General features: G+C 42.7%; 1 protein-coding gene across 1 annotated transcript in view; it reads left to right on the top strand.

Annotated features, from left to right (window-relative positions):
• acads (acyl-CoA dehydrogenase short chain) overlaps positions 1-18246 on the top strand; it is a 133871-nt gene that overhangs the window by 44476 nt on the left and 71149 nt on the right. The gene's annotated exons all lie outside the window — the stretch shown is intronic.

The raw sequence follows: 18246 nt of genomic DNA, 5'->3' as shown, positions 1-18246 counted from the left end.
TGTAAAATAAATTTAAGGCTGTGTTGATTTTGGTCCAGAGTATTCAATTAGGACTGTGCAATATTAGTAGCAAATATATTGTTCACAGGAAGATAAGTTTTGTGCTTTTATAACAAATGTATTATTGAGTTCTTGAAATATTGGGGGTGATTCACCGACATCACCGTGCCAGGTACAGATCGTGCCAGTCCCAGAGAATAATGTGTGAGCACCAAACAGTTTGCACGTCTTCTGGGCCCTCCCTAATAGTGTGAACCGATCAGAGGTTCTGATTTGGGGGAGAGGGCATGTCGGAGGTCCTTTTTGGGGAGGTGTGTCAGGGGTCAGCCAAGGGGACCCTTGTTGGTGAAGGAATGGGGGTGGGGGTGGGGGGACAATGTCCATGGGGCAAGGGAGGGGAGTTCAATTCCTCGGAGCACCATTGCAAAATGGCGCCTGAGTGTCCTGAAGCCAGACTCATTGGCATGTTTAGGCTCACCTCACCTCAGTACCAGCACGTATCTCCCAACTCACTTAAAATGTGACTGAGTGTGAGAGGGTTATTAAATTCTGTACATCTAAAATCCTAAGATGCAATACAAAGTTGGTGTCTATTTTGATGCATGGAAAAGCTCTGCTTTTTTTATGGTTTTTTTTTATGGTGCAGCACATGCCTGAGACACTGGCACAGATCACTATTATCCTCGCCATTGTGACCCTTGGGCAAATTCTCCAAAAAAAATTCAATGTTTGATATTTGATATATAATGTATATATTTTTTGAACTCTGGACTAAATTAATGCAATTAGTGATGACATTCATGTGACCTAGAGAATAATATAAATGGAGGTTCTAAGATTATTGAATGCTGGAAGGTATGTGGCTAAGAAGCCGGACACTATTTTGGATGGTTCCATACTGCACATAGCCAGACAGATGATCACTTCTCTGTAATTAGAATCATATTCTGTTCTTGAGTATGCAATGTGATTTCTACCCACCAAAGAAACGAGATAGCATATAATTACTTCCAGTATTAAACCCGACTCTCTTGCAAGATTGCATGAAGTAACATAGCTGATCTTCAGTTGTCTGTATTTAATACTTAACAACCGCCAACCAAGTTTCAAAACCGTGCCTGGAATTTCAAATCTGCAAAATGAAATTGCAGCTTTGCAGTGTTGGGACTTTTCCGTTGCATGGTTTAAATTATAAATAGACAAAGTATGCTTCAACATTATAGAGACTGCTGCCTGCTGAATCCTGTCATGAGGACATTGATAAATTTCTTATCATTGCCAGAAGTGCCATCCTCCACACTGCTGTTGTATCTCATGATTTAAACTGAAGGACATTGCAAGAAGATTCACTCTGCTTGCGGAAGGATGAATCTTGCTCTGAGACATTTCTAAGCATTCCTTCCTGTTGATTCTAATTGACTCAATGCACATCTGTTGAAACTGATAAGCACAATGAGGCAGATTTTGGCATTACTGGTATAAACCAGTTCTTATTGATTAAGAATGGGGAAAAATCCTGCTTCAATGGGGAAGTGTTAATAGCATTCCAATTCCTGGCATATGCCCATTTGCTCAAAAGTTCATAAGAACATAAGAAATAGGAGCAGGAGTAGGCCATCTGGCCCTTCGAGCCTGCCCCGCCATTCAATAAGATCATGGCTGATCTGTTGTGGCTCAGTTCCACTTTCCCGTCCTCTCCCCATAACCCTTAATCCCCTCTCTTATCAAAAACCCATCAACCCGCTTCTTAAAAATATTTAGCGAGGCAGCCTCCACCACTTCAACGGGCAGAGAATTCCAGAGATTCACCACCCTTTGAGTGAAGAAGTTCCTCCTCAACTCCGTTCTAAACCGCCCCCCCTTTATCTTGAGGCTGTGCCCCCTAGTCCTACTGTCTTTTTTGAGCGGGAAGAGTCTCTCCACCTCTATCCTATCCATCCCATTCATCATCTTATACGTCTCAATGAGATCTCCCCTCATTCTTCTAAACTCTAACGAGTACAAGCCTAGTTTATTCAGCCTCTCCTCATAGCTCAACCCCCTCAACTCCGGTATCAGCCTAGTAAACCTCCTCTGCACTCCCTCCAAGGCCAAAATATCCTTGCGCAGGTGCGGTGCCCAAAACTGCACTCCAGTACAGGTTCAGTTGTAGACGTGAACAGATTTGGGGGACGAGTGGTAAAAAGACGTTGCATGTAAAGAGATTTTAATGGGACGGTGCCAGTTACAGGCACATACCACAACAGGAGGATTGAAGTTCAGGAAATTTTTGGTGAATTTGGAAAGACAACACTACCCACCAGTTGACATGGTCAAGGTTGAAGAGGCGAGGGATTAAGAAGTAGTGGCCAAAAATGAAGGCGGGGTGGGGGTGAGAGGATCCTAAATACAGGTATGAGTCTGCAACCAAGTGACAGAAGGGTGGCACAGTGGTTAGCAGTGCTGCCTCACAGTGCCAGAGACCTGGGTTCGATTCCCATTCTTAATCAATAAGAACTGGTTTATACCAATAATACCAAAATCTGCCTCAATGTGCTTATCAGTTTCAACAGATGTGCATTGAGTCAATTAGAATCAACAGGAAGGAATGCTTAGAAATGTCTCAGAGCAAGATTCATCCTTCCGCAAGCAGAGTGAATCTTCTTGCAATGTCCTTCAGTTTAAATCATGAGATACAACAGCAGTGTGGAGGATGGCACTTCTGGCAATGATAAGAAATTTATCAATGTCCTCATGACAGGATTCAGCAGGCAGCAGTCTCTAGGTCACTGTCTGTGTGGAGTCTGCACATTCTCCTCGTGTCTGTGTGGGTTTCCTCCGGGTGCTCCAGTTTCCTCTCTCAATCTGAAAGACGTGCTGGTTAGGTGCACTGGCCATGCTAAATTCTCTCTCAGTGTACCCGAACAGATGCTGGAGTGTGGCAACAAGGGGATTTTCACTGTAACTTTATTGCAGAGTTAATGTAAGCTTACTTGTGACGCTAATAAATAAACTTTAAAATTTTAAATACCCAACATGTTTGATAGCTGCTAACATCAAGGTTGTGCTGCTTGAAAAGGAAGATGTAGACATGTTTCAGGCCACAGCTGACCATTACTTCAATGCCTTAATTGAAGCTGCAAGTGTACTCATTGACAGTGACACAGTTCTGCGCACTCATGCTGCAGTATTGGCAGATATAGTTAACGGGATCTTGGTTTTGTGGCAGCCAGATTCTGGTGACCAATGATCACTCTGGCATGCTTTCTCTAATGAAATACCGTGTTAGTCAGGCTTTTGCATAATTGATAGGATCACTGGGAGGAGAGATCTGTAAGCAGGAATGTCCACTGTTGCCAACCTGGGACAATTTCAATTTTGACTGCAGATGTGTGTGTGAGTACCAAGGTGAGGACATGGAACATCTTTGGTGCAGCATACCCTACCTGTTTCTGTGGTGTATGACTATGATTCTATGTATAAATTGAGGATCTGCTTGGACATAGTGAATGGAAGTGCCTGTTTCTGTGCTGTGTGACCTGCTCTATTCCTTCATGTGTGGTCTTCCTCATCTCAACATGTCAGCTGAGAAGATTCAGAGCATTACAGCATGACCCTCCCTCTTGAGTATTTAATGAAGCTCTTGCTTGATTCAAGTTTGAAGGCAAAGAGTGAGTGGCGAGATTCAGAACTGATTCTTGCTGTTTCCAACTCCTTTTGTGTTGTGTGTAACCGTTTTCTGTGTAAGAGATCAAAATTGATCCCTTGTTTCTGAACTGTAATCAGTTTACCTGATAAATAATTGACACTTTTGACACAGTTGAGAAGATAGCCGTAGAAACGTCCAAGGTTTGCCTGGACAGGAATAATCCCACCTTTAAAATAGGGTCTCCTATTATAAAGAATGCTATCAGTTAACTAGTTTATCAACAGCTGTTCCACAGAGCTGCCACAGATAGTGGGAAGACTCCTTAGGACGAGGTTTTGTTGAACGCTTGCAATGACTGGTGCTGAGGTAGCAAATCTGTTCTGCTTTTGCTGGTATTTGTCTCCAGTGACAGGTGGTCTGTTTGCTCAGTCAGTCCATATAGGGCGTTATATTGCTGAATGGTGCTTTCTAGACTCAGTCCAAAAGTCATGGATTCAAATCACGCTCTGGAAATTCAGTTTCTTTCAAATTAATTTTATGGGGCATTGCTGCTAGACCAACATTTATTGCCCATCCCGGTTGCCTTTCTGAAGGTAAAGATGAGCTGCTTTCTTGAATCGCTGCAGTCCTTGATGGGTAGGTACATCCACAGTGCTGTTAGGGAGGGAATTCCAGTATTTTGACTTAGTGACAATGAAGGAACAACCAGAAATTTCCTAGTCAGGATAGTGAATGACTTGCAGGGGAACCTCCAGCTGTGTCAGCTGCTCTTCTCCTTCTAGACGGCAGCGGTCATAGATTTTGGAAGGTAAGTTTCTGCAGTGAATGGTACACGCAGCTGGCACTGTCCATCAGTGTTGGAAGGATTGAATGCTACCCCTTCCATAAACAGTCAAGCAGGCTACTTTGTCCTGTACAGTATCAAACTTCTTGTGTTGTTGGAGCTTCACTCATCCAGGTAGATGGACAGTATAGAGCTATGAGGAGAGTCTGAATAAACTGGGCTTGTACCCGTTAGAGTTTAGAAGAATGAGGGGAGATCTCATTGAGACGTATAAGATGATGAATGGGATGGATAGGATAGAGGTGGAAAGACTCTTCCCACTCAAAAAAGACAGTAGGACTAGGGGGCACAGCCTCAAGATAAAAGGGGGGTGGTTTAGAACGGAATTGAGGAGGAACTTCTTCACTCAAAGGGTGGTGAATCTCTGGAATTCTCTGCCCGTTGAAGTGGTGGAGGCTGCCTCGCTAAATATTTTTAAGACGCGGGTTGATGGGTTTTTGATAGGAGAGGGGATTAAGGGTTATGGGGAGAGGGCGGGAAAGTGGAACTGAGCAGCGACAGATCAGCCATGATCTTATTGAATGGCGGGGCAGGCTCGAAGGGCTGGATGGCCTACTCCTGCTCCTATTTCTTATGTTTCTTATTCCATCACACTCTTGACATGCCTTGTAGATGGTTGGCAGGATTTGGGGAGTCAGGTGAGTTACTTGCTGCAGGATTTCCAGCCTTCGACCTGCTTTTGTAGCCATCGTATTTATATGGCTAGTCCAATTTAGCTTTTGGTCAATGGTAACACCAGGATGTTGGAGTTGTATAGAACATTGGTGAGGCCACAGCTGCAGTACTGTGTGCAGTTCTGGTCACCACATTGTAGAAGGGGCGTGATTGCGTTGGGGGGGGGCAGGGGTGCAAAGGTGATTCGCCAGGATGTTGCCTGGGATGGAGCAGTTAAGTTGTGAAGAGCCATTGGATAGGCTTGGGTTGTCTTCTTTGGGGCAGAGAAGACTGAGGTTATAGTTTAACCTATAAACTATAACTTAGTTTATTTATCAGTATCACAAGTAGGCTTACATTATCATTGCAATGAAGTTGCTGTGAAAATCCCGTAGTCGCCACACACCAGCACCTTTTCGGGTACAATGAGGGAGAATTTAGCATGGCCAATGCAACTAACAGCACGTTTTTTAGACTGGGACGAAACCAGACCACCCAGAGGAGTCCCCACATAACAATGGGGAAAACATGCAAACTCCACACAGATAGTGTCTCAAGCTGGGAATCAAACGCAGGTTCCCGGTGCTGAGAAGCAGCAGTGCTAACCACTGTGCCACTCAGAGGCGACCGGATTGAGGTGTACAAAATTATGAGGGGCACGGACAGAGTGGATAAGAAGCAGTTGTTTCCCTTAGTTCAAGGGCAGCATTGAGGGGACAGAGTTTCAAGGTGAGGGGCAGGTGGTTTAGGGGAGATGAGAGAAAAACTATTTTTACTCAGAGCATAGTGATGGTCTGGAATGTGCTGCCTGGGTGGGTGGTACAGGCATGTTGCCTCACAACCTTTAAAAAATACCTGGATGAGCACTTCGCACATCATAACATTCAAGGCTATGGGCCAAGTGTTGATAAATGGGATTAGATCGAGTGTTCTCGCGTGTAGGTGCAGACTCAATGGCTCGAAGGGTTCCTTTGCACTGTATGATTCTGTGTATGTTACATCATTGGGGTGCCATCTTTTGGATGAATTATTAAGCTGACTCACTCTCGGGTGAAGGTAGAAAGTTCCATACACTTCTTCAGCTGGAGCAGGGGAGTTCTCTTGTTCTAGCTAATATTTATCCCCCAAATCAATATCACTGAAACGGCATGATAGCACAGTGGTGAGCACTGCTGCTTCACAGCTGCAGGGACCTGGGTTCGATTCCCGGCTTGGGTCACTGTCTGTGGAGTTTGCACATTCTCCTCGTGTCTGCATGGGTTTCCTCTCAGTGCTCAGGTTTCCTCCCACAGTCCAAAGGTGTGTGGGTTAGGTTGATTGGCTATGCTAAAAAATTGTCCCTTCGTGTCCTGAGATGTGTAGGTTAGAGGGATTAGCGGGTAAATGTGTAGGGATATGGGTGTAGGGCCCGGGTGGGATTGTGATCGGTGAAGACTCAATGGGCCAGATGGCCTCTTTCTGCACTGTAGGGTTTCTATGGTTATATGAGATCACCAGGCCCAAATCACATTGCTGTTTCTGGACTTTCCTGTTCAGAAATTCACTGCTCCATTTTCCCACTTTACAACTGACGAATCAGGTGATCAGTTACTAAGCTTTTCTGTCTCTTGACAGTAGACACATAGCTGCTGTTAGGGTTTCCATCCTCTTCATTGTTGGCCATTGCTTCTTGTCCTGTTGTTATAAAAAAAGGCGCTAACTCGCGCAAGTCTTTTTCTGAATGTGCTGATAGCATTGCCCTTCTGTGCAGACTTTTCCTTCTTTTCATGGTGGGTATCGACCAGAATAACAGAACCAAAAAGATGATGTTACACAATATTTGCAGAACTGAAACTGGCCATTCAGCCCAATAAGTCCATATTGTAATTAGTGACTAGCTGGCAAAGCAGTTTTCAAATCATAGTTGTGGCCTGAGCCACTGCATAAATTTCCCATCTTTATTACTGAATGCACCCTGCAGTATAAACAAGGCAGGGCTTTCTCACATTTCATAATATGTTCCTTCTTCAATACATTTTAAATTGCTATGTGAAGAAATCCTGCAGCATCAGACTGATTCAGGAAGATGCTCAGCTTGTTGATTGAATATAAGGTGTTTTTAATTCCTAATAATATATTATTCTCCCCTTAAATATATTCAATCATGTAAGATTCAAGAGCAGTACATCAGAAATGGCAAGAAGCAAAGGCAAACTCCTTGATTTTGATATTTGCATAAGAGGGAAATATATGCAGCTGAACTTGATAATTAGTCTTCAAGTATGACTGTCACTTCATTATAGATGAGCTTCACCACAGGAATAAGCAATTTACCTTCTCACAAACCTGCCTGGTAAGGAGAGGACTGCTTCTGTGGTGGCAATATTATAATGCTGCTTGCCTTCTCCATTATTTGTTTCCTAAAATCAATCAGTTTTAAGTGAAAGGGAATGTGATATTACTTCTTAATTAAGATGGCCAAATTTTGAAATGAGGTAACCGAGGGTCTTTACATTGGGCATTGGTGTAAAATGGATGATATTGGCTCTCCTGATTTGTGCTTCTGTTGAACACAATTGGGAGAGATGATTAACTCAGGAGGAGGTGGGGTGGGGTTGTGGGGGTGATGTGATGTGTGGAATGGTAGATAGGATGCTCAAGCCTGTATTGTAAGTTTCATGCTTTCGTCTAAATTAAAATTGCCTTCCTTGTGCGCGCCTGATCATGCAACAGTGCTGTGCTTAGGCCATCCCTGACCTCAGATTTGACATTAATATGAGAAAAATTGCAGACAGTGTGTCCAAGATTTTCTGATGGTAATGCAGCGCTCGAAGCTCTGCCATGGGCTTAGAAGTTTCCTCCAAAGGGAACTTGTGGGTTAGTGCAGTGTGCGCTGTTACATTGAGTCATACTGAACAAGAATATCCTTGGTTCAATCCTGGTCCACGTTCAGTCAGTCAGTGTCAGCTGGAGTGATACAGTTGGTCCAAGTACCTTGGGCTAGAGAGGGAAAATGTAAAAAAAAAGCAATAGTTTGTCCTCTCCAAATGCATTACATCGAACATCTCTGGCTTGAATTCCATTTGCTGCTCTCCTGTTTCTAGATGGCTAACTGTGCCCCCAGCTCACCTGCTTTATTCACTGGATTCCTTGGACATGATTTACTGTGCAACCCACCACACGTTTTGTGTCAGCGGTTGGCAGCCTGCCATTAGTCAGCAGCGGGATCTTCTGGCCCTGCCATTGGCAACGGGTTTCCTGTTGAAGGCACCCCTCACCGCCATGAAACTTGTGGCAGTGGTGCACTGCCTGCGGGACTGGAAGATCCCATCCGTGTGAACGGCCAGAAAATTCTGGCCCTTGTATTGAAATATCACTGAATAGTTCCTTTGCTGTCTATTTTTAGGATTTTTTTTTGTTGCTCGACTTTCTGTGTTCACATACTAATTTTCTGCCTTTTGCCAGACTTGCTTCCCTTTCTTTTGGATCCACACACAGTTCCAACTCTGTTGCCAAGCTAGTTTAAACTGCCCCCGACAAGAAAATCTCCCTGCCAAGATATCATTCATGGTCATGTTGATTGCAACCTGTCCCGCTTGTATAGGACTGACTTCCCTCAAAACCAATGTGCTGGGAGTTTAATTTCTCTAGCCATGCATTCAGCTGCCCTCTCCTCCTATTTCTGTACTCACGAGCCTGTGGCACCGGGAGTAACCTGGTTAACTTCCCTTCATTTCCTGCTTTTTAATACTTTCCCTGCTGCATGAAATCTGCATTAAGGATCTCATACTTCTTTCTGTCTCTCTGATTGGTACCAATCAGGGTTAGGTGGATTGGATATGCTAAATTGCTGCTTCGTGTCAGGTTAGGGTCCAGCTAGGGTAAATACATGGGGTTATGAGGCTAGGGCCTGGTGGGATTGTGGTCTGTGCAGGCTTAATGGGCCAAATGGCCTCCATCTACACTCTAAGATTCTATATGAACCATGATTTCTGGCTGTTCACCTCTTGTTTTTGCATTCTCTTTTGTCATTCTATCCTTTGGTGTCTATGCACTTGCCGTTTACCTTTTACCTAAGATCTGATTTATTTCTTATTCCTCCGTGGTATGTTATTACTGGCTTGTTTATTCCTGGTTTTATGTGAAATATATTTCTCCTAGAGTCTGTTAACACCATTTTAAATGTTGTCTGCTTCTGTTCTAAGTTTTATTTCTCAGTAATTTTTTTCCTGTTTGCTTTCCCTAGTTTCATATTTTAAAGTCAACCTCTTTTTCAAATGTATTATCCTGGTCTTTGTCTTACTAGTGTCCCTGTCAATCTTTATCTTAAACCTTAATATGCTGTGATCACCGTTGCCCAGATGTTCCCAAAGCTTACATTTCTAATCTGTTCTGGTTAATTTCCCATCACTGAATCCAGCACTGCTTCCTACCTTGTTGGGTGATTGACATACTGGGTAAGAAGGGAGTCTTGCCAACATTGTAAATATTCAATTCCCACTAGCCCTTTCACTATGCTGTGCCTTCTTGCCAGTTTGTATTGGGGTGTTTAAAATTGCCCATTATTATCATTCTGTCTTTTACTTATTTCATTTTTTAAAGTAAAAGTTTAAAGTTTATTTATTAGTCACAAGTAAGGCTTACATTAACACCACAATGAAGTTACTGTGAAATTCCACTTTTATAAATTTCGTCTTTCACATCCTTTCCACTGTTAGGTGGTCTGTATTACACTCTAATTGATCAATTTTTATCTTTTATTTCAAAGATATCAATTCATAACTAACCTCTGTTAGTTATGTCTTTTCTTTCTAGCCCCATTATTCACCTGATGAAGGAGCAGCACTCAGAAAGCTCATGATTCCAGATAAACCTGTTGGACTTTAACTTGGTGTTGTGAGACTTCTTACAGTGCCTGCATTATGTTATTCCTAATTATTACAGCCATCACCATCTTGACTTGGACACGTACCACTGTTCTTTCACTGTCATTTGGTCAAAATTCATGATCATCTATGTAACAGCATTGTTGGTGTACGTTCACCTCACAGACTTTACTCATTCAACAGGCAGCTCACCACTAAAGGACAACTCAAGGATAGTAAATGCTGCCCTTCGTATACCCACGAAGAACAAAATAACCAAGATAGCTCTTGATAGGTTTCTTATGAGCCTCCCAGCAAGTACAAATGAATTCAGATTTGGAAGGAAAGGATTGTGCTTGGCTCACACATAACATGAGAAACTTGAGATCCCATTTGGGTGCCAATTCTCTATGTAAGTGATATCCTCCCTCAGATTTCCTTCGAGTGGAGTGATTTTCCCCAAGATGGATGTTAAAAATTGGAGATAGTCCAACAAATCAGTTAGAGGGAGAGAAGCTTAAAGTGTGTAGTGGTTCTGTTCAGCAGCAACAACAACTTGCATTTAAATACACAGCACCTTTAACCTGTGTTTCGCGCAGGAGGATTATGAAACAGAGCTTGGCACTGAGCCACATGAGGAAGTTATTAGAACAGATAACCAAAAGTTTATTATGTTAGAGGAGAGAGAGATAGATTGGTAGCTGAATGCATTGTTGGAAAGGTCAGGGGCAGGATTTTACGAAAGAAATTTGAAATGCAGAACGAGTGAGAAAAAAGGCGAGAATCATGCTGGCTTTCTCGGCAAGCCGAGAGTCGCAATCTTACAGCGCTTAGTGCAAAGAAAGAGCCAGAATGCTATTGTCACTAGTGGGGGGAGGTGGGGAGGGATAGTGGAGGAGGAGTGTAAGCTCGCCAGTGAAGCCAATAGCATCCGGCTCTGGGACTCACTAATGACATTGATATGTAAATAGGCTTCCAATCCAATTTTGCCCGCAAAACAGGGCCGATATTGATCAGGGAAGGTGAGAAACAGGCTGCATTTCTCATTTTTCGCCCGTCACCCAATTGTACTACTTCACCTCACCGAAAGACAGGTGGGATAAGGCAGTAAGATTGCACACCACGTAGGATTTTGGGGTTGGAGCGGGTTATGGAGATAGGGAAGGTGGTGGTCAGACAATTTGAGTACTGAGTTAGTTTCCTTGAATTGTCATTTTTAATGGCATTGGACTTGGTTGTGCGTGAAGCATTCTTGAAACAGAATCCTCTACAGAGTAAGGCAATTTGACAACAACAGGAGCTGACACGGATCCAATGGAAGTGGTTCAGTTTTGTTTAAGGGCTGTTAGAGTCTCAGAAATACAGGATGTACTTTGTTCACTGAGTACACATTTGTCAGGTCTGTATCAGAAGACAATGGAACCTTTGCTTGCCACTGTACTTCATCCTTCACTCTGAGAAGCAGATAGCAGACCCAAGTTTCTTTTTAACAAGCATTCAGTGGGTTAGGCTTCCACATCAATAGCATTTTGTTCTCCAGAAGAACAAATCAGAGTGTTTATTAAGGGCTTTAGATTTTGTTAATGCTTGCTGGATCAGTGGCAAAACTGTCTGCGGACCGTCAGCTGTAATGCTATTCCAACTGCGACTGTTACAAGATTAGAATAGCTGTGCTTTAACATTTTGCTCTTGCATGAATACCCTGTATTTTAGATGATGGTGAAAGGCGTTGTTTCTGCAGCCAGATGCTGATCCAAATGTACAAGTGGAAATTTGTCTCCTGATATCAACAAATTCCGTCAGCACTGTGCCTCACTGTCAGCTGCAGTTTCAGCACAAAAGACAATTTCTGCCAGTGGCGTACACTGACAGACTCGCCTATGTGGTCCCCTTGTCCCGCGGTTTAACCACTTGATGGAGTTGCTGAGAATATTCTCATAATCCGACATTAATGTTTTGTGTTCCTCCACCCTCACTCCTAAAATGGAACTGAGGATAATAGTTGTGGCCCTTCTCATCTGCGTGGCGAAACTCTGCAAAGTGGTTCCTGAATTACTATTTTATCCTTTTGGTCACAACTACTCTGAATGGATGATTTACTGACAAATGTTTGCTCAGGCAGTTAAATGGGTGGGGTCAAGTCTCAGCATTGCACATTTTATCTAAATGAGCTTCGTTAACAAAATGGTCTTTTCAGCTTTCCCTGCTGCTCAATGCACTGCTTCAGTCAGTTGGCCTTTAGTGCTTTTCAATGAACCCACGCACCATTTGGCACCAGCAGCATTAGACCATCATATTGCACACAGAATAACAGCAACATTATCAACAATTTGTATTTGTGCAGTGCCTTTGAAGTCGTGTCCCAAGATACAGAAGGGTGTCAAAAGACATTTGAGATGGAGCAATACAGGAGATATTGGTGAGGGTTCAGGTTTTAAGGTGCATCCAACTCCTCTGCTTCCTCCTTGTGGCTCCTGTACTCTTAACTTCCTTCATGTAGGTACTGCCTCCAAGTCGAGGGTTGCTAGTTCACATGGACCAACATACAAACATACAGACTGGAATTCTCTGGCCGTTTGCACCCTGCCACTACTGCCAGACAGGATGGAGAACTTGGCACTCAGCCAAATCTGTTCACTGCAGCAGAACTGCAGAATCCCACTGGCATGAACAGCCAGAGAACCCTGTCCACAGTGTCCATAATTTATAACTGATCCCTCAACAGTTGATGTAAATTCTTAGGTTCTTTTCAAATATATTTTAAAAACAATGACAGTTTCCTGAGCATTTTAAAATGATTACAGTTCTTTTTCTTCCTGCTTCTGGGTGAAAGAGCTTCATGGTGAAAAACCATAGCAACGCAGGAACAAAAACAGAAAATTCTGGAAAATCGCAGCAGGTCCGACAGCATCTGTAGAGAAAGAAACAGAGCTAATGTTTTCAGTCTGGATGACCCTTCGTCAGAGCTGTAGACAATAGGAAATAGGATGAGAGTAGAGATGCAGGGTTTGGTCTGTGCTTGTCAGATCACAGCTGCAAGTTGTATTCCTCGGAGCTCTTTTCTGAGGCTTTTCACCATTATAAATTAATGACTTAGATGAAAGAACAGAGAGCTAGTTTGCAAATTACACTAAGTTGGGAGGCACAGTAACTTGATGGAGACCGGAGCTACAGAAGGGCAGAAGCAGACTAAATGATTGGCCAAAACCATGGAAAAAGGAGTTCATTGTGCAAAGTATGGGACCATCCACTTTGGATCTAAGGAAGATAAATCGGAATATTTCTTAAGGGTGGGAAACTAGGCATTGTGAAGGAGAGAGGGAATCAGATATAAAGCTCAGAGACAAAAGAGGTCTTTCTCTCAAGTGAATTGCAGCACAAAGGGGAGGAAGTTATCTTTCAGTTGTCAGATCCTTCTGCAGCACTGCTTTCAATTTTGTGCATAACATCTCAAGAAAAATACATTGGCCTTTAAAGGGGCACTGCGCAAATTCACCAAAGTGATATCAGTGGTTCAAATGTGAACATTTGTTGCATAAATTTGGCTTATGTTCCCTTGTGTGGTAATTTAATCAAGCTATCTAAAAAGATAGAAATTTGATCAGGCAGGGACATAGAAACCATTTCCTCTGGTGGGATAATCCAGAACAAGAAATAATTTCACATTAAAGCTGGTTTGTCTGGGAGTTTAAAAAACGGAAGCTTATTTCCACGAAAGGTAGCAGAAATCTGCAACTAACTTTCCTTCTCAACCCCACTTAAAGTTCTTGGATGAGGTAATGTAAGGGATTATAATGAGGCTACTGTAGTTGATCAGTGTTTGGACTTTCAAAAGGCATTTGATAAAGTGCCACCTAATAAACTTGCTAGCAAAATTGAAGTTCGTGGGATTAAAGGAGCAGTGGCTGCATGGGTATAAAATTGGCTAAGGGGCTAAGGGAGAGAAAGCAGAAATTAGTGGTGAACAGTTGTTTTTCAGACATGAGGGAATGATACAGTGGTGTTACCCAGTGATCAGTATTTGAGACACTGCTATTATATGTATAATACTAACATAGACTTGGATATCCTCTTTCAAGCATTGTGCTCTAAGAGGGCACATGGAAACCACCATGGACTTCCAATGGAATGAACCATGAGTAAGCTTGGCAAAGTCTTGCAGTGGTTTCCCATTACCTTCTGCAGTATGGCTGACCAGGAAACTCCCCTTCTCTTACTGCCTCCCTTCAGGCATATTGGAAGGATTTATAAGCTGACAATCAACCTGTTTGGCCACATTATGAACAACCCTTCGGTGGCCATCAAGTTCTGAAGTGGCACTTGAACCTGGCCCAGACATTAGGGATGTTACCACTGTGCGTCAAGACTTCTCTCCAACTTGGGTAGATTTCAACTTAATTTCAGTGTTTGCAAATGATTCCAAATGCAGAACTTCAGTAAACAACAAAGAGGGGAGTGATAGACTTGAGAAATGAGCAGATACACGGTAAATTAAAGTTAATGGAGGGGATTGTGTGAAATGATTCATTTTGGTAGGACGAATGAGGACAGGAATGAAGTAGACTGGTATGAATGAAAGGAACTGCAGGAACATAGACTGGGGATGTATGTATACAAATCTTTGTAAGTGGCAGGACAATTTGAAAAGCCTCATAAAAAGGCATATGGGATTCTTAGCCTTACAAATAGAGGAACAGAGTACAGAAGCAAGGGAGATATAAACCTTTATAAAATACTTGCTAAACCTCAGCTAGTTCATTGTACTGAATTATAAACACCCCAATTTAAGCAGATATACGGAGGACATTTCTGAGAATGGTATCAGGGATATAGGATTTCAGTTATGTAGAGAAAGGAGAAACTGGGGTTGTTTGCCATGGAGTAGAGAAGGATAAGAGAAGATTTCATTGATGTTTTTAACATCAATGAAGGACTTTAATAGAACACATAAGGAGGAACTGTTTTCAGTTGCAGAAGAGTCGGTAACCAGAGGACTCAGGTTTAAAAGAGCAAGACACAACATGAGGAAAATTAATTCATAAATTGGATTTCCATAAACTGAAATGCACTGCCTGAAGGGATGGTGGAAATGGATCCAGAGGTCAGTTTCAAACGGAAATTGAGTAAGGGGAAAAGTTTGCAGGCTGTGTGGTAAGTAATTACATAACTCTTTCAAAGAGCTAGCCTATACGTAATTTTTTTTTATTTTCTGTGATGTGGGCATTGTTGGCAAGTGCCAATGAAGTGCACTAATTATCCGGCAATAGGGTGGCTTGCTTGGCCATTTCAGAGGGCAATTAAGACTCAACCATATTGCTGTGAGTCTGGAGTCGTATGTAGGCCAGGCTAGGTAAGGACGGCAGGCTTCTTTATCGAAGTTCCATCAGCTGCCATGGTGGGATTTGAATCCAGTCTCCAGGGCAGCAACCTGCGCCTCTGGATTACTAGCCCAGTGATATTACCACTGTGCGGCTACCTGTTAATCTTAATTTTGTCAGAAAGGACTGGATTGTCAATTAAAAATGCCAAAACTTAAATCGATGGGTCAGGCTATCAAGAAATCTGGATCAAATACAGATAAGCAATGTTGAAATACCAGTCATGGTGAGACAATGGTGTATTGTCTTTGAATTAGTAATCCAGAGACACAGGGTAATATTCTTGGGTCCCAGGTTCGAATCCCACCAGAGCAGATGGTAAAATTCGAATTCAATAAAAATATGGAATTTAAAAGTCTAATGCTGACCATGAAACCATTGACAATTGTTGGAAAAACCGATCAGGCTCAGTAATTTCCTTTAGGGAAGGAAATCTGCCATCCTTACTTGGTCTGGCCTACATGGTGATTTCAGACCCACAGCAATGTGGTTGACTGTTAGGAATTAGGGATGGGCAACAAATGAATGAATGAAAAAAATGAATGCATGTCAAGGTGTAACTGAATGACAGAACAGGCTTGCTATGTTCCTATGAATGGGTTGCTACAAGTTACTGTTGAGGTATACATAGTAGCATTATTTGAAATGGAATTTGGTAAAGTGTGTAAAATGAAGTCTATGAAAAGGGAAGGTATTGGGTTAGAATAAATAGCTCCAGTTGAACAGTTGGCATTAGCACAGGTTAACGTGCTGAATGGCCTTCTTGAACATTATAACTCCTATGATGCTACGAACACACTGAACTGAATTTTCATCCTTGGTTTGGGAAAATAGTGACTCAGCATGCCCACCTTGGGGGAAAGTGCTCACCAGGATGAGATTTTCATTGAGAGGTAAGGGTTGCAGTCGGGATGGCCGAACCCAGAGAAGTTCTGAAGCAGCTGAGTGTGGAGGTAGTCCGCTTAAAAGACCTGCCTTGGTGCTGAGGGATTTCATTCCAGTTAAAATAAAAACAGTCCCACCAGTGCTACCCGTCGCTACTTTGCCACCCCCACCCCCCCCCCCCCCACGTACTCCCCCACACAGGCTCCCACCCCCCCCCAACAATTTCTATGCCACCTCATGCCAGAGGTATGACTCCCAAACAACCGTCCTGCACCCCCCATGCCTATTTACCCAGTACAGATTGTATAAAAAACATACTATAGTGACAGAAGGATGTGTAAAAAAAAGCTTTAAGAACAGATATCCATTGATAACTTTCCATTTTCTTTAAAATAATTTTTTCACTACGGCCCAATAGAAATGTCAATCATCCAGGCCCTTTAAAGTATCAGTAACCAAATTCCAAGTACTCAAAACCTCTTTAACTTGTGTAAGTGAACATTGTGAAATTGACAGCATAGATCAGAGACGTCGGCTGTCAATTGAGCAATATTTCCCTGGGGCTCATTGTTTAAATATGCTAATGGATTTTTGGGCTCACAGCCAACAATATATAATAAGGCTTTTCTTGGTTCAAATTAACACAACTTTGCCCCTAATTTGGCACAACTTTTAATTGGTTTTTAATTGACCTGTTTTTTATCCAAGTACTAATCTTTATGTTAAACTTATCTTTCTTCTTGAAGTTTTTTCTTCCTTCTCAATATAGTCCTATTTCTACCACCAACACATGATGTTAATTCGAGACTATGGTTGCTTTTTTGAAATTCCTTGTTCCTTTTTCACCTCAGTACTTTTTGTTAATAGTTGCCTATGTTTTTGTTCCACCTTTATCACTATCATGTCTACAGAATAATGTAAAGCTCTCTCTGTCCCTGACCTTGCTTCTTGCTAACTATGATTCCAGAGTAGTGGCTTTACATTGGGAACATCCTAGCTATGGTGAAGTTGTGAGGCAAATTTGCTGGGAATGGCTTTTCCACACAAATTGAGCGAATCTCCAGCTGCAGCAAGCAAATAATTAGATTGAAAACATTTCATAGTGCCCATTGTTCCAAAGTGTTCTACCTTGTTTACAACGGAGTTGAGGAGGAACTTCTCCACTCAAAGGGTGGCGAATCTCTGGAATTCTCTGCCCGTTGAAGTGGTGGAGGCTTCCTCGCTAAATATATTTAAGTCATGGGTAGATAGGTTTTTGACAGACAAGGGAATTAAGGGTTATGGGGAGAAAGCGGGAAAGTGGAACTGATCCACTTCAGATCAGCCATGATCTTATTGAACGGCGGGGCAGGCTCAAAGGGCTAGATGGCCTACTCCTGCTCCTATTTCTTATGTTCTTATGTTCTCAGCAGAATAAATTGAGATCAATGGGGTAGATGGGAGAATAGGAAGATCGTTAAAGTAAAATTTATTTATTAGTCACAAGTAAGGCTTACATTAACACTGCAATGAGGTTAATGTGAAATTCCCCTAGTCAGTACACTCCGACGCCTGTTCGGGTCAATGCACCTAACCAGCATGTCCTTCAGATTGTGGGAGGAAACCAAAGCACCCGGAGGAAACCCACGCAGACAGTGACCCAAGCTGAGAAGTGAACCCGGGTCCCTCGTGCTGTGAGACAGCAATGCTAACCACTGTGCCATTGTGCCACCCGGTAATATGATCAAAGAATGGTTATAGCGCAGAAGAAGGCCAATTGGCCTGTCATGCCCATAGCGGGGGCATTCTGTAAGACTGTTTTCTCAAGTAAAGCCCAAGTCCCATTCCCCTGCTCTTTTCCCCTAGTCCTGCACTTTCTTTTCAGATAATTATCCATAATTACCCAATTCTCTGTTGAAGGACATCATTGAATCTGCCTCCACCACACTCTTGGGCAGTCTAGATTCTTACCACTCGCTGTGTAAAAATATTTCTGTTGCTCCTTTTGCCAATCTCCTCTGGTTCGCCAATCTG

This window comes from Carcharhinus amblyrhynchos, chromosome 20, assembly GCF_965287045.1.
Source record: "Carcharhinus amblyrhynchos chromosome 20, sCarAmb.v2.hapA, whole genome shotgun sequence".
Lineage (NCBI taxonomy): Eukaryota > Metazoa > Chordata > Chondrichthyes > Carcharhiniformes > Carcharhinidae > Carcharhinus > Carcharhinus amblyrhynchos.
The sequence above is the reverse complement of the archived record's forward strand: the minus strand, read 5'-3'. Positions and strand labels throughout refer to the sequence as shown.